At 40.3% G+C, this 14783-nt stretch overlaps 1 long non-coding RNA gene across 4 annotated transcripts; it reads left to right on the forward strand.

The window, feature by feature from the left end:
• The first annotated feature begins 186 nt into the window (after nucleotides 1-186).
• Nucleotides 187-5004, forward strand: LOC105281197. 4 transcript variants are annotated; one of them, XR_894265.3, is made up of 7 exons: nucleotides 187-733; nucleotides 1846-2295; nucleotides 2422-2494; nucleotides 2749-2832; nucleotides 3080-3209; nucleotides 3521-3681; nucleotides 4794-5004. It is a non-coding gene; the product is annotated as an uncharacterized LOC105281197 (long non-coding RNA). The 4 variants fall into 4 exon arrangements; XR_894267.3 differs by lacking the exon at nucleotides 3080-3209 and having other exon boundaries at nucleotides 1846-2102; nucleotides 2225-2295; XR_894266.3 differs by lacking the exon at nucleotides 3080-3209 and having other exon boundaries at nucleotides 3521-3718.
• Nucleotides 5005-14783: the final 9779 nt, after the last annotated feature.

Genomic DNA, 14783 nt, shown 5'->3' on the forward strand with positions numbered 1-14783 from the left:
CGGCGTCGGTGCCACACCGCCACCCCGATCTGCCCCGTACGCAATCCCTCCCCCGTCGGGACTGGTTCGTCGGTCGCCTCTTCTTCCCTATCCTTTTATCGTCCGTCCCTCCGCCGCCCTCGACGGACGCTCTCCGCGACGACTACCCTTTAACTTCCCCCGACGTCCATCTCGCGGCACCCTTCCCTCTCGGTCCAGCCGTCCTTGCCGCTATCCGTTGTCGTTCTTCTTTTTCTTTCGTCGTGGTCACCGTTCCGACCGTCGGCCACCCGAGGGCACCTCTCCCCCAACAACCCTCCGCGATACGAAACGGAGCGGAGCGCAACGGCGCGCTTCCGGTGCACATCGATGGCTACTTCCGTTCACGCTCGAAGAGCTCGTCGACGCTACACCGGCCACACGGAAGGGTCGTTTCTCGCGGTCTCCGGGTGGAGAGTACGCCCCAACGTGCTCGCCGTAAACGCGGGGGTAATCGCGCGCTGCTGGACTCACGCTCGCGCGCGTTCGCCTGCCCGTTAACCCTTCTCCGGCGGGAACAGCATTCTTGTCGGATGAACGGATTTTAATTGCACGGCTGGCTTATAGGAGCGATTAGGATAACCGATACTCGATCCCTCGACTTCGTGCAATCCGAATCGGGAACGACGTCCCGAGGCATATTTTAAGGATCTTCACTGGAGCAACAAAATGATATTTTGAGGATTTTCAGCGAACGACGAGAGTATATTTTCGAGTGAGCAACTGCGAGATTTCGTTGCACGTTCAGATTATTATTATTTTATTAGGTATATTTTTATTTGCGTTAACATATTAGTTTATTTACTTTCACAAAGCGATAAAAAAAAGGTTTTATCGCTATATTTTATATGTATGTTAATAATTCATAATTTTCGTTGAATGTAAGGCGAGAAGTGTGCGTTTACATGTTAAAACATGTTAAATTATGTTAAAATATGTGCTGTGGTAATTTCGATGGAAACTGCGTTTAACACTGTACACAGTACAGAAATGTTTACATTCACCTGCTAATTACAAAATGTATACTCGTGGTATATGTCAGCTTCGCATAAAGAATTAGTAGAGGAAAAATTAGGATCCATCTAAAAGAGTAATTGTAGTGTTAGTATAAAAGTTACACGAAAGTCAATTTTTCTGGCATTATGCGGCGTAAAAATTGGTCCCAAAGTTCATAAGACTGTAAGATTTGTGACCACTTTAAAAGGGCTTGCCTTGCAAAATAACCCGGGTGTGCTTGTTCTGACGTTAATATTATTCAGCGCATCGTTCAAATAAAATGCAAAAAGAGTATAAAAGACTAATGAAAAATGATGTAAAAATTGCTACGTCGAGCATAATGAAAACAACAGGTAACATTTGTCTCTTTTTAACATGGTCGTTATCGATCAGTGTTACAATGTTATATTCTTGTTATAGCAGCGTTTAATCATGTAATTTACACTTGGAAATTACTAAGTAGAACAATTAGAAAAATAAATCTTTTATGTACATAAAATTTTGCGCAACATTATTCTATAGTAGAAATACCGAATTCTGTAAATTTCTTTTTCTATAAATTCATAAACTATCGTAAACGCTTTCAACTGCGCTTTATGTACTTGACAAATTCTTTCGCTTCTCAGAGTGAGAATAATATTGTTTACAATAGTAAGAAGATTTCAACAATGCATGTAATTACATAATTATTTTATTTTAAACAGAGATGAGGAGCCTGAATTTTTTTGAAAATTAGATAAACGCATAAAGTCTATGACTCTATTTTTATATTTGTATTTTGAGTTCTATTTTTGCAGAATTTATTAATATATGCGATTTATTAATATTCAGTTTTTCAGCAAAAAGATTCCTGTACCTGCGAGATGAAGTTTGAAAAGTGCAGACAGGCCAAGGAATAACGCGGAAGTAATCTGCTTTGAAGGCGACGACGAAAATGTTTATCGTATTCCACCACTGATCGCTATGACGCGCACAAATAATAAATCTTATCGACTCGTCGGGATATCACGAATAAATCTTGGAACTCGATTTCCTCCTGAGGGACAACATCGTGCTGGTTATCGCGCGGCATTTCCATGCAGAGTAACGTGAGCGATCTCTACCATTTCCCATTTTCGCGTGCTATCATCGAAGGGCTATAGGTTGAAATCATGTCTGAATCGATAAAGCTTATGACAGTTGCTAAAATAAAGGTATTAAATTATTTTAGAAATATTTGTGATGTACGTGAGATGTCAAAAATAAAAAAAGGGGAATTTATAGAAGCTGTCTCCGAAACATGTGTGTAGCTTTTTCTTTAATATAAAAGAAAAACAAAAACACGATAGAAAATGTTTTATGAAAGTATTTTAAATTATTTTTAGTTTATAGCTTATTGTAATATTAATCTAATAATTTTTGTTCCAGGTTTAGCTTGGACGTTAATATGATCTTGCTGCAGCTAACTAAAAATTTTTATTTCATCTAGTATGCAAATAAAGTATGTTTAATATCTAAATAACAATTTTTGTAATTTGATGTCTATTATCTGTTGATGATTTAATAATTTTTCATTTTATAAGATATTTCCAATTTTCGAAGTATAATAGTTATGTTAATGAGAAACATATTAATTAACATGTTAATGAGATAATGTTAATGTTAATGAGAAACAAATTATTTCATGGAAAGTTGATAAGCCTTATCTTGAAATTCATCACACGTTAACAGCAATCGAATATTTTCTTTTATCAGCGTACTCGTCTGAGGGAAAATAGAAAACCTATGTTCACGGTTGGTTCCTCTGCTATAGAGCGTTGTTGCAGCATCCGTTACGCGGTACGTAAACGTATCGCATGAAACTTTCGCCTTTGCAATCTCACGATCCGTTGTCGTATACTTCGATATAGCTTTAACCGTACGAACCTTGACCTGAAAATGCTTTTCACGTGTCATCGTGATTGTTCTGGTTCGTCACTGCGGTTTTAGATATTTGTTATTTGAATAATATTTATGTAGTTAAACGTAAGCATCTTTTTATATCTAATAATAAATTAAAAAATAAATTCCCAATACTTCGTTCCAGAAAACAGGAAAAAAGAATATGTTAAAGAAAAGTTTCATCTTGCTCAAAGAAATTCGAAAGAAGTTGCACAATTGTTGAGTTATTATCTATTAATCGACTATTCTGTACATGCACTGAACATTTTAACCATGTAAGCGTAATTTTAACATTTTAAGCGATGTAAGTGTATCCAAATTTCTGTATCAAGAAAGGATAGTTTTCGCTCCATCAAAATTCTCGATGTACACGCGGTACTCGAAATGTTTCTTTCTATCACAACGTCTCTCGGTATACTTGGTGACCACTCGTTATCGCTTTCCCACTGCAATTTCGCCCGTTCACGGTCGATTCGCGCCGCTAAAGTTGGCTCGGCGAGGACGCTTAATTTTAGAGATCCTCGTCTAATCAATTAACAAGAGCTGATTTTTTATGATTTCATATAAATAGAACCTTCTATATTAGGTTTTTAATACTGGGACATCATATGGGAGAAATTAGCTCATTTGTCGCATCTTTCTCCGACTAAAGCCGGGACAACGGAGAAGCGATAATTTCTATTGACATAATGCCAATAATAATGTCGATACAAGGAAATCACATGGAGCAACATGATAAAACAGATGGTAACTCGTTCATCGATATTGTTGGTGTCCGTCAAACGTAAGTCCCTTCAAGCGATCCGCCTGACACGAACGTGTTCACGTTACAAGAGTCGACCTGTGTAACAATGATTTGCAGTGAGATGTAAATCTCGCCGGATTACACCGTCGCGCTTCGCCGGCATGTTTTCGCTCCTGTTCGAAATTACAAGTCGCGTTAACGATCGACAGGAACTCGCACTGCGACAACGGAAGAACGGATTCGGTGCCGATTGTCTCGCCGTTGTCGTGATAAACGTACCCGCTTCCCGCATCTCCCGTGTTTCGCATGGATCTTCATTGTTACTTCCTTCGGTGTCTGCTGTGTTCCACATTCTACGGTGTCCCCGGGGATGGGCGGAAAGGATCGGCGGCGTTGCGCAGTTTTGATCTCGAAGGGGCGATTCCGTTGCCGCGAAATATGCGACCATGTTGGGTGTCCTATAAACGGGACATTTTCTGGAAACTTTCCGCTAGAGTAGATACCACAGAGCGCGACGGATAAATGAAAGGGCTTACACTGTATCGATCTACCTGTTATGGTGGCTTCGTTACCGCGGATTCAACTCCGTCGTGTGATTCCACTCGTAATCTTTACCGCGCTGGTCGCGCACCACCACCTCCACGTGTCCAAGTTATTTGCAAGATTTAGCATCCCCTTAATGTCCCGTGAAATTGCCACGTCGAAAAAATTGCAATTTGGGAAGCGTAAAAAGCTGGCCATTCGTGTGAATAGCTTGAAATAAATTTTGTTGCTGCTATTATCACAGCAGCGATTAAGAATCTCCGATTTCAATTTATTATTGAATAAAATTAACAAAAAGCCCCCCGATTGTATGTCATAATATAGAATATGTTTTTGTTATTTGACAATGCGCATGTAACTTAGTACGAAAGAATCAAAGTTAATTTGATTTTTTATAAGAACTTATGTTAATTTCACGGTATACTTGTGAACTATGGCATAAGATAAGATATTCAATTATTCATTTGATCCTGTGCATGTTTTTATAAAACATTTTTCATTGTATTGCAAATTGGAAGCCTCATCAGAATGTAAAGATCTCTGAAATATTGCTCTGGATTGCTCTTTGAAGGCGGACCGAAGGAGGAATCGACGTATACCGAAACGCGAGTCGAAGGGGTGACTGAAGTGACGATAAATAATGCAGCAGCTTTGCTTCCTGCTTTAGTTATTAAGTGAACTATTCATGCATCCTGAATGCTTCACCGGAACAGCTATACCTACCATGTTTCCATGTGTATCGCGCACTATCTCAACACAATAAATGAAAGAAAATTATATGCTTAAAATCTCATTTAATTTGAACCATTACATTTTTTAAGATTTTTGTTAATACTTAGGTTTTTTCTTCTCAAATTTTAATTATTAAAAATTAAATTGATGATTTAATAATGTTTTAATGTTTTAAAAATGGAGAACATTTTTAATAAATAGCGACAACTTTCAGTAATATAAAACGTTTAATTGACTTTCCCGAGAGTTTTACCGTTGTCTTAAGAAAAATTGATGAGGAAAAATGGATTGAATACTAATGTGTAAACGCAATGAAATTTTTGGTATAAATGCATGGAATAAGCCATCAAATTGAAAAGATCATTAGCGTTAAATGAGAAACTTAGTTTCTATTACATTTACTCCGCGAAAGAGTTCAACGGGTCGAAAGTTTCATCGGTTCGCAAAGGAAGCCAAGAAGCCATCGATTTCGGCGTGAACGCTATTTAGACAAGACAATCGGCAAGACCTCGTTTCCCAGCGTAGCACTTCAAAATGCAGAAGTTCGTAACGTCGGAGAGACTCATTTGCCATGAACGGCTTATAAACTCGATCTTTTCTTCGCAAAGTCAATGAGGGCTGTGAAATGCACGATGGTCGTATCCGCTCGAGAGAAATCGACAGAAAAATCGTGAAATTGAAAATGAAAGATTTAAGCAATCGTAGAAAATAAAAGATTTAAGCAATCGTAATACATTATAAATTTACTCGTTCTACATGATATCTTCAATATACTTGTAACTATTGACAATTTCACGATGTTGTACTGTTTCACGATGTAAGATCAAGCTTTTTTTATGTATAATCGTCACATTTCATTTTTGATTCGCAATCTTAACAAAATATTCTCCACAATTTCTTGATAAATATTGTTAATAAACAACATTGTTATATTGCTTTATATACATTAATGGTTGATGCAAATATAAATCGTCGATATTATTCCACACAGTCGATGTCACACGTGACATTAAAATAAGCAATTAAACATTAAATTAAGGGTACAAATGTAAATTCGTATTTAATTACACTTTATAAACGCGACTGTTAGAAGATATAAAGTAAATATTTAAAAATAATACCAATTAACTAATACTTGTTAAAATATGGCAAAAATCTAATTTAATATGTAAAGTTATTAGGACAATTTCAGACATAGATTGTGCTTCTTCAAAAGTAAGACAAGAGAGAGAGAGAGCAAATGAAAGATGACATATGTATTTCATATCATGTATCATATCATATCATATCATGTATATATCGTATCGTGTATCAATATATGAGAACCAGTCTGCCAGTCGATAGAGAGTTCACTTTTTTTCGGAGAGTTATCGTAGAATTTCAGTGACGAAAGTACTTGCTCCGCGAAGTGTAAGCAACAGATACCACCGACTCTGTCGTCGGCTACGGAAATTATTCATAGCTTCGAGCAACGTAATATCTTACGAAGCTCGAGAGCTTATCCATTTGTGTATTCTTCTTTAATATCGCGGAGCCGCATTTTCCTCCTGCATCCGCGAAAATGCAAAGGCGCTAATGTCGTCGTCCAAAATCGTGGATTCTACTTAGTTTCACGCGCGACCTATATTCGTACCGCTAGGTTCTCCTGCTTTGTTTCTTATGCTCTTTTCGTCCTTTCTTCTTGAACGCAGACTGCTGTCGAACCACTAGACTCCCGAGAATGGCGGAAAAAGCATTACTTATTACTTAGACGAAAGCCACGACGAAATAGTGTTTATTTGACAATGCTTTGCACTACTCCAGGTTTCTCAAATTATATATATATATTCTCACTGTCTTTTAAATTATATTCTTTATATTATATTTGTGCCTTATTACATCGCGCTTACTCGACCCAATTTACAATTTGAATTTTCATATAAAAGATTGAAAAATTGTATTTTTATATATACACGAATAAAATTAACAAGAATTTATTTTTTACGTTATATATATATAATGGCAATGCACGGAGATAGTAATGCGGAATTATTACGAAGCAAATTTTAATTCCGTCAAACATTGCTTTTTAATGATGTATTTCTTCATACTCGATATTTCCTCGTTTCCCTTATTTTCATGATAAATCTACAGTTTACTGCATTCGACGTCCATAAAATAAATGGATTGATGTGTGCGAAGTAGAGTGGAGGCGCGGATATGGCTGTCCGTTATTGCCTGCAATTTGTATTCTCGATATATTCGCACAACACGTGTTGCGCGAGATGGAATATTGCGAACTGGTAAGCCATTCAGTTTATACTGGGAAGCTCTGCGTTTTCATAAGAAGGCACCAGGTGAAATCGTGACGACGGGTACTCCCGAATAATGTGAAGAGATCGCTGGTGTACGTACCGCAAGCTGCCATCGACGCGAGATGAAATCTCGCAAACTGTATCAGCATCGTTGCACTCCTGCGCATATCTGATGAATCAATTAAAATTCGATAATTGTAACATTTATAATATATTATAAACATGTAATATCTTTTAACACACATGCACTTGCATCAAGAATATGCATATTTTTTTATAATATCGGTATTTTTTCTCCTCGGTATTTTTCTCGCTCGACAAAGCGAGAAATAATGACAGAAGCTGAAAGCAAAAGGTGCTTAATTAGATCGGCAGAGATAACGATGGTCCCGTCAATTATCCAGAGTCGATGAAAATTTGTCAAATCAGCTCTGTCGTTTCGGCAAGTTGAAAGATCCACCACGTAAGGTTCTTAAGGTGAATTTACCGAAACCTCAGAACGCGGGCAAACAGTTGCGGCAGATTTCAGCGCCATTCAGTTTACCCTGCTAACATCGGGAAGGGGTCGTTGTTCCGCCGTAGTTCCGAAATGCGGCTACGTCGCTGTTACGCCGTGTTTGTACAGGGTTTGCATCGAGCACGGGATTATCTTTGGCTACGGGTGCACGGCTTGTCCCGGGGGGCGGGCGATAAATCGTTAGGGAACGTTCCCAGGAATGTCTCGATGTCGCCGGTAATGGAAATCGAGAGATGGATCGAGACAGGACAATACAGGTTGCATGCCTGAACTTTATGACATCGTAGCGCCGGCCGAATGCCCGATCCGGAAGCTGCGTCGACGAGTTATTACGTCGACGATTCGCGGCATCGAACGTCATTAATTAAGTGCCGCCTAGCGTGTCGCCGATACGGATACTGTCGCGACGATTTCGACCGACGTGAATGCCCGGTCTCGAATCTGTCGCGTGTCCTGCGTTCGCGATTCATCTTACGCCCGCTTCGGGTATGACGAGATAAAACCGCATCCGACTAGGGTAGCGTGACACATCGTGGCGTAGCAGACGAACCCTGTGTTTGGGCTAAATATACTCGCTTATACTGTTAATGTGAATCGATATTAATATTGCATTTGAAAGTGGTAGTTTTGTGTTTCCCTCGTTTCTTTATGATATTGCCGCAAAAAGCACCGTTCGAAATGACATTTTAATGTAAAACTCTAACGCACAACGTAATACGTTGTAAATATTAATGCTTCACGCAAATATTGCTTTTCCACCTACGTGTACCGATATCGAATCTACATATATTTATAAGATTCATTAAGTATACACACTCTATAAACGCACACTGGCGTGCGTATTCACAAAGGTTGCGTACATACCGTGCGAATACATAATGCTACATTTACAATAATTATTTGATATATTAGAAATAATATACAAGTACATTATATAAATAATGCCGTGGACGAAATAGTTAACATATTTTTGCACTACTTTTTATCACAGTTAACACGGAAATGCATATGTATTAAGTCGCGCTAAACTACAAAGAAATGCTTTCATCTTACGCAAGAATTCAGCAATTAATCCTTCCATGTACGTAAGAAAATATCTGTGTCAGACAATTAACAATTGGAAGGTTGTCTTTGAACGTGTTACAATTATCTAACTGATTTCAATATGTAAAAATACTGTTCCAACTGTATTCAATATCTAAAATAATACATCCAATAATAGAGGAAGAATAATTCAATTGCTCAATTGAGACGCGAGCACATCTATGGATTTATTGATTTAGAGAATTAGGTTCCTCGATTAATCTCCATCGACAACTCCATCTGTTTCTGAATCGTAGACCATGTAGACGGAGAAAACAAATCTGATTAAACGGATATCGGCGGGAACCTCGTTCTCGCGGAATCTCAAGCATGTGTGTAACGAGACAACGCCACGTTCATCCAGGCGGCTACGACGTCGCGTTACGGGGCTCTTAATAACGTCGCGGATACGTTCCCAATCTGCTTATACGACTACATCCCACTGTATCCCGGCGTATTTACGGGCGCGCAAGGGTTGCCGCCACGCGCAAGGGCCACGTCGCTAATAATACAAGCGATTATACACGGAAGACTGGATGGTCAGCGGCGCTATGACACGAAGGCTGAAGCCCAACGAGGTGCGTTCTTAACGACTTACCGAGGCATACCCGGGCTCAGGGGATACGCTCGGCTCACTGGTCACTATGGGTAATCAGGTATGTCGTTACACGATGCTTACACGGCCTCCCGGAGCCGATGTGTCCGCCATTTTGGGTGCACGTGGAGCTGCGAAAATGCCTTTTTACGAGGCAGCCGACCATACACCTGCCTCGCCATCGCAGCTCGACCATACTGTACACGAGCTGCCCGTGTGCCCATGGACCGAGTGAGACGTTGCACGGGTGAGATGTTCCAGCCGACGAGGCTCAAAGGACAGTTAACACCCTCATGCCGCGCAACCCCGTCGTGTGCCCTGCGCGCCCCCGTTACCATCCCGCCGTCTCCATCCTGCTTTTTTTCCCTACCAAGCGTGCCCCCGTTCGCCAGCGTTGCGCTCATTTTTCTTTCCGCCTCATTTTTCCGGCTGCGTGTCCCGTATGTATTACACACACACGCACGCGCACGCGCACACACGCACACACACACACACACCACACACACACACACACACACATACAGTGTTATATAGGCGAACTTATAATACATACGCACGCACGCACGCACGTAGGAGACGACGCTCGCGGATATAGCGTCGCGAATTGTGCGAGGCAGGGTATGCTTAACTCGCGCGCGAGCTGACTTGACGAATGCCGCATACCGACGCGAGACGCGGGATATGGAATGCGGCACCGAGGGGAATATTTGACCCAAGAATTGTACGACAATTTCATCTTATTTTCGTTTCGTCGGAGATGACATGAGGGACCGCAACGGGTATGATAAATATACGTCCATCTGCGTTATAATTCTTTCCTATACATATATTTTTAATGTCTGATATGAGGCTGAATGAATCTCGACATGAGATTTGACTTTTTATTCGTTTACCCTCGTAATTGCGAAATTATTATTCCTTCCCCAAGTTCTGCTAAAGATACTAGTAACATAGAAATAAGTATCGCAGCATAAAGGTTGAGAGATCAGCTACATAATTTCTTCTTTGTGAAAGCAAATGCATTAATAATTCATCACTTTTATTTGACTGAAATGGTCGAAACAATTAATACTCTGCGCTGAACTGGTCTATTGAATGCGTAATCAATAAAAACTCGGTGAAAGCTCTGCAACTACACGTTTTTCCGATTTTGCTGCAGAGTAATTATCATATGAAAGGGAAACATTAACTAGCTCATTTTATTTCGTAAAAACTTGGATGGAGCGTCGTTATAACGGTGTATCATCGGCTATTCTGCATTTCAATCGCTCGAAAGTCGCGGCAGTTAATATGTGTCGTTACAGCGACATTTCATACACGATTCGGAAATCCGACGCGGACGGATGTAGCGGCTCCGAACGGACAGACGCATAATACATCCCGCTCGCTCTCTGATTCGCAGGTATCATCGAAAATCACGTCGGAATCGGACTTTTACGTGAAATCCGCACGGGGAAACATAGAGAAACTTGCGCGCGCGCGGCAGGGCAGCTCAGCTCATACGTGACCGAGAACGATAGCCACCCTCTCAGAACTGCGTGACAGCGGTTCTCTCGTTCTCGTGGGATTAAAAGTTCGATAGCGAGAGATCCCGAGGGGTTACAGCGCGCGTTCCGGTATTCGCCGCACATAACGTGGGGCTGCGACGCGTATCCGCGGCGTTATATTCAGGACGAATAAACGCGCCGCTGGGACCGTTCGTTAATTAATTGCAAATTGAAAATGGGCCACGGGGGAGGGCGAGTCGGGCTTCGATGGTGGTCGGGATCGAATCGGCGAGCGCGAATTGTGCTCTCTCTTTCTCTTTCTCTCGGTCAAGATCGTTTGAAACGCTACCGGGTTCGGCCGGGGGATAAATGAGGGGGATCGAAGCGAACCAACGTTATACTTAATTAGCCGCCCGATTTTCCGCTCGATATCGGCTCCGGTTATCAGAAGGCACCGTTCGGCGGCAGAACGAGCGAATTCCCGCCTCCAAAGTGGGGATTCAGCCGTTTGTGCTATTTACACTGAGGAACACGAAGCATCGGCGGCATCGGCTGAATGGGGCGATGGGAATAAAATGAGGTCGATTCGACTTCCAGCATAATGGAGGAGTTAAAGTGGAGCATCAAGAAGTACACAAAGAAACTAGGACTCGGATGCGCGCGCGCACTCGCGCGAGCGATCGCTCGGGGGTGAGGTAATCGTTGAATTGTGTCCGTTTAATTTGCATTTTACCGTGCGATTTATCTCCCGCGCCCCATCCCCACCCCCATCTTCGCGCTTCATTTTTCAACTTCGGTAACGCGCGCTATCCATTACGGAACTTCGATAAAGAGCGGCGATTTTCCGTGTTGAAGAAGATCGACGTTGATAGGAAAGTGAGTCTTTACTTATGCAAAGGAGTTTTATCTATCGTCTTTCTGTGAATTAACTTATTCATTTGTAGAGGTAACTGCTCTCTTCTGCTATTACTTTTATTTTCTTCTTCTTATTGATATTCTCTTCTTTTCGTCTCTACTATTATTATATTGCTATTATTATAACAATATTATATTATTATAATATACCCTTGTATATCTTTACTACTATTTTTGTTATTATTGTTTTCTTCTTTGATTGATTTGTCAATTTTTATTTTAATACAGCGTTTCACATGTGATAAAAGTATTCTGAATTTAATTTTGAATGACTAAAAAGGATAATTAGAATGACTAAAACAAGGATTCTTTGGGAAATATCAAGGCTTCATTTTATCTTTTATTATCGGCACATTAGAAAAAAGCTGTGTACAAACAAACATAGCATTTAACGAAATTTTCTTTGAGAAAAAGTGGACTCTAAATCGATCAAAAAATTCACTGATGAAGCGAGTAACGGCAGGATATATAAACACCATAATGGCTTTCCCGCGAGCCATGCGCGAATTAAATTTTCCATAAACATTACAAAAACGCTCGGAATCGCGCAAAGGGCTCGCAAGAGCGTGGTTATAAAACCTCGTTAACGGGGTGGTCGCACGGCAGGGTGGGCGGCGCGAGAGAATAACGCAAAGAAGAGGCCGCACACGTGTGTCCGTGGCTGATTGAGAAATGGGGTGTGAGGTGTAAAGACACCTGAACCGACGCGCCCAGAGAACTTAGATAAGGTCGGCTTAGCACTAATCGAGAACGCGCTGTCGCGCTCGCCTCCCTTTCATCAGGGGCGTGAGTAATTCGCTTAGCAATTTACTGAGTGGAACGAATAAGAGTTGCGACGAAGTATCCTCGCATGAATTAGCAAACGCCAGCTACGAGAATAACTCATGTAATGCCGAGCAAGCCAAGCGTCGTCTTCGCGTGGTTACAACTTTGCCCCGTAAAAGCTCCCTCGTTCTCTTTCCTCTTTTATCCCGCTGGCTGTGTGTTCCTCTTTACCTTTTTCTTCCCCTCTCTCGTATCGCCCGCCTCGTTTTTCAAAAGAGAGGAGCGGACTAGCTTATTACTTTATTGACATTTTACGGTTATTTGCTGCTGCCGTTTGCTTTTGTCGAGCGCCTTCGTTCATCGGTTCGTTACTTTTAATAGCTTGTACGCCGTATTGTTGGCTCAGTCTGATTAATCGCTAGCGTTTCGCTGGGGTATTAAATATTTTTACGAACGTTATTATCAGGTGACACGCCGTGGCCGAACATTGCGAACGTAGGAAGGTATGCGTAAAGGGATGCGGGAGAAATCTCGATGTAGGTGCTTTCCGGCGTTCACAATGCTCTTCTGTAGATAGCGACCGTTGCGACTGTAGGGGATCGCGTAATCGCGACCATGGGGTCGTTCTATGTCAAATCGATATGGCAATTGGGTCGAAGTAAGTGATCTCGCAGTCCGTGACACACTTCTCGCGAGCGAACGCGAAAAATCATAACTCGGAATCAGCTTAGAAGGGTCGGCTTAAGGGCCCGATACGATATAAATTTCATCCGAAAATTGCATGTCAGCTACTTTCTATTATCTACGCGGGAATATCTCCGTACGAATATCTTCTTTAGACCTCCGAAACTTATGTGTGCTTATGTCGGCAAATGTTTAAGTCGATTAAATCGTACGAATTTTGCGCGATTTGATATTTTCTACAAGTATAAATCATCCCTAATAAACCGCGTCTCATAATGTACGCTACTTTACTGCAAAGCGTTTTTTCCTCAAATCACTATGACGAAGCACTATAATAATTATTATATTATTGCTGCATATGTATAGGCTAAGTGGACTCTTGTAGCCCACTTAGGGACCTAAGCATGCTGTCCTTATTAATGCAATCCAATGAGAGGACTGCAACTCCTGACTGATTAATTACGAACCTCCCCTCATCATATCTGCAGATTGAGACGCGTTAATTGCTGATGCTGATACACTATCTAAGCACGTCTTCAGTCGTAGATCTTACATGAGTTACTAATTAAATGCGTAGCCCAGTAATTAATAGATTGCTACAATGAAGATTCTGCGCACGTATAAATTGGCGTGTGAACCGCAGAACCGATTAACTGTAAAAAAGAATGCAGATCAATTCCCACTCAATTGTTAATTTATTAAAATCGTATTGTGTTTGCCACAGAAAAATTGCGTCGCGATTGTAGATCGAATGTCGTTGGCGATTAATTTACATTTCATTTGAGATTCATAATCGAATGGAAATTCAGGCCGTGAATTGATGAGGATTTATCCAGCGAGAGCGCGCGCTGATAGAGTGTCCGGCTAATATAACGACTATTTAATTTGTGGCCGGATATACAGAGAAACACGGTTATGCCTGCGGTTATGTTGGTAAAGCAAAAATAGAAATAAGAATGATCAAGGAAAATAATTCGTCTGCAATAAGATGCAATCTTATTGCAGAAACGTTTACAATTTAAAACACGTATAAATAATTATGGTGGAATCTTTTTAACATCTTTTTAACGTTTATATACAATACCGGAAATAAACATATTTCTATAATATGTACATATAATATGCTTAATTTTTACAATATATTTTAACAATATGTGTATACATATAATATCCTTAACAAGATATTTATCTTATCGGCCTGCAAATACTAAAGAAGTTTCATAAAAAAATAGTCGCAGATTATAAATTTTTATAAATAATTACTTTAAAAATCGAGGATGCTTTTATAACTTTTCAGTTACCTTTTTTATTATCTTAATTTTCATTATGAATAAAACTGAATATGTGAGAGAGAGATTTAATAACATTCTTTCACTGAGATTTTCTTTTTCTTTTTATTACATAATGTTAGCATATTTTTTATAAAAAGTTTCTCCAAATTTCACAATTTCCAAGAGTTTAGATTATCATCCATAACTAAGCGATAAGT

Source organism: Ooceraea biroi, chromosome 5, assembly GCF_003672135.1.
Source record: "Ooceraea biroi isolate clonal line C1 chromosome 5, Obir_v5.4, whole genome shotgun sequence".
Lineage (NCBI taxonomy): Eukaryota > Metazoa > Arthropoda > Insecta > Hymenoptera > Formicidae > Ooceraea > Ooceraea biroi.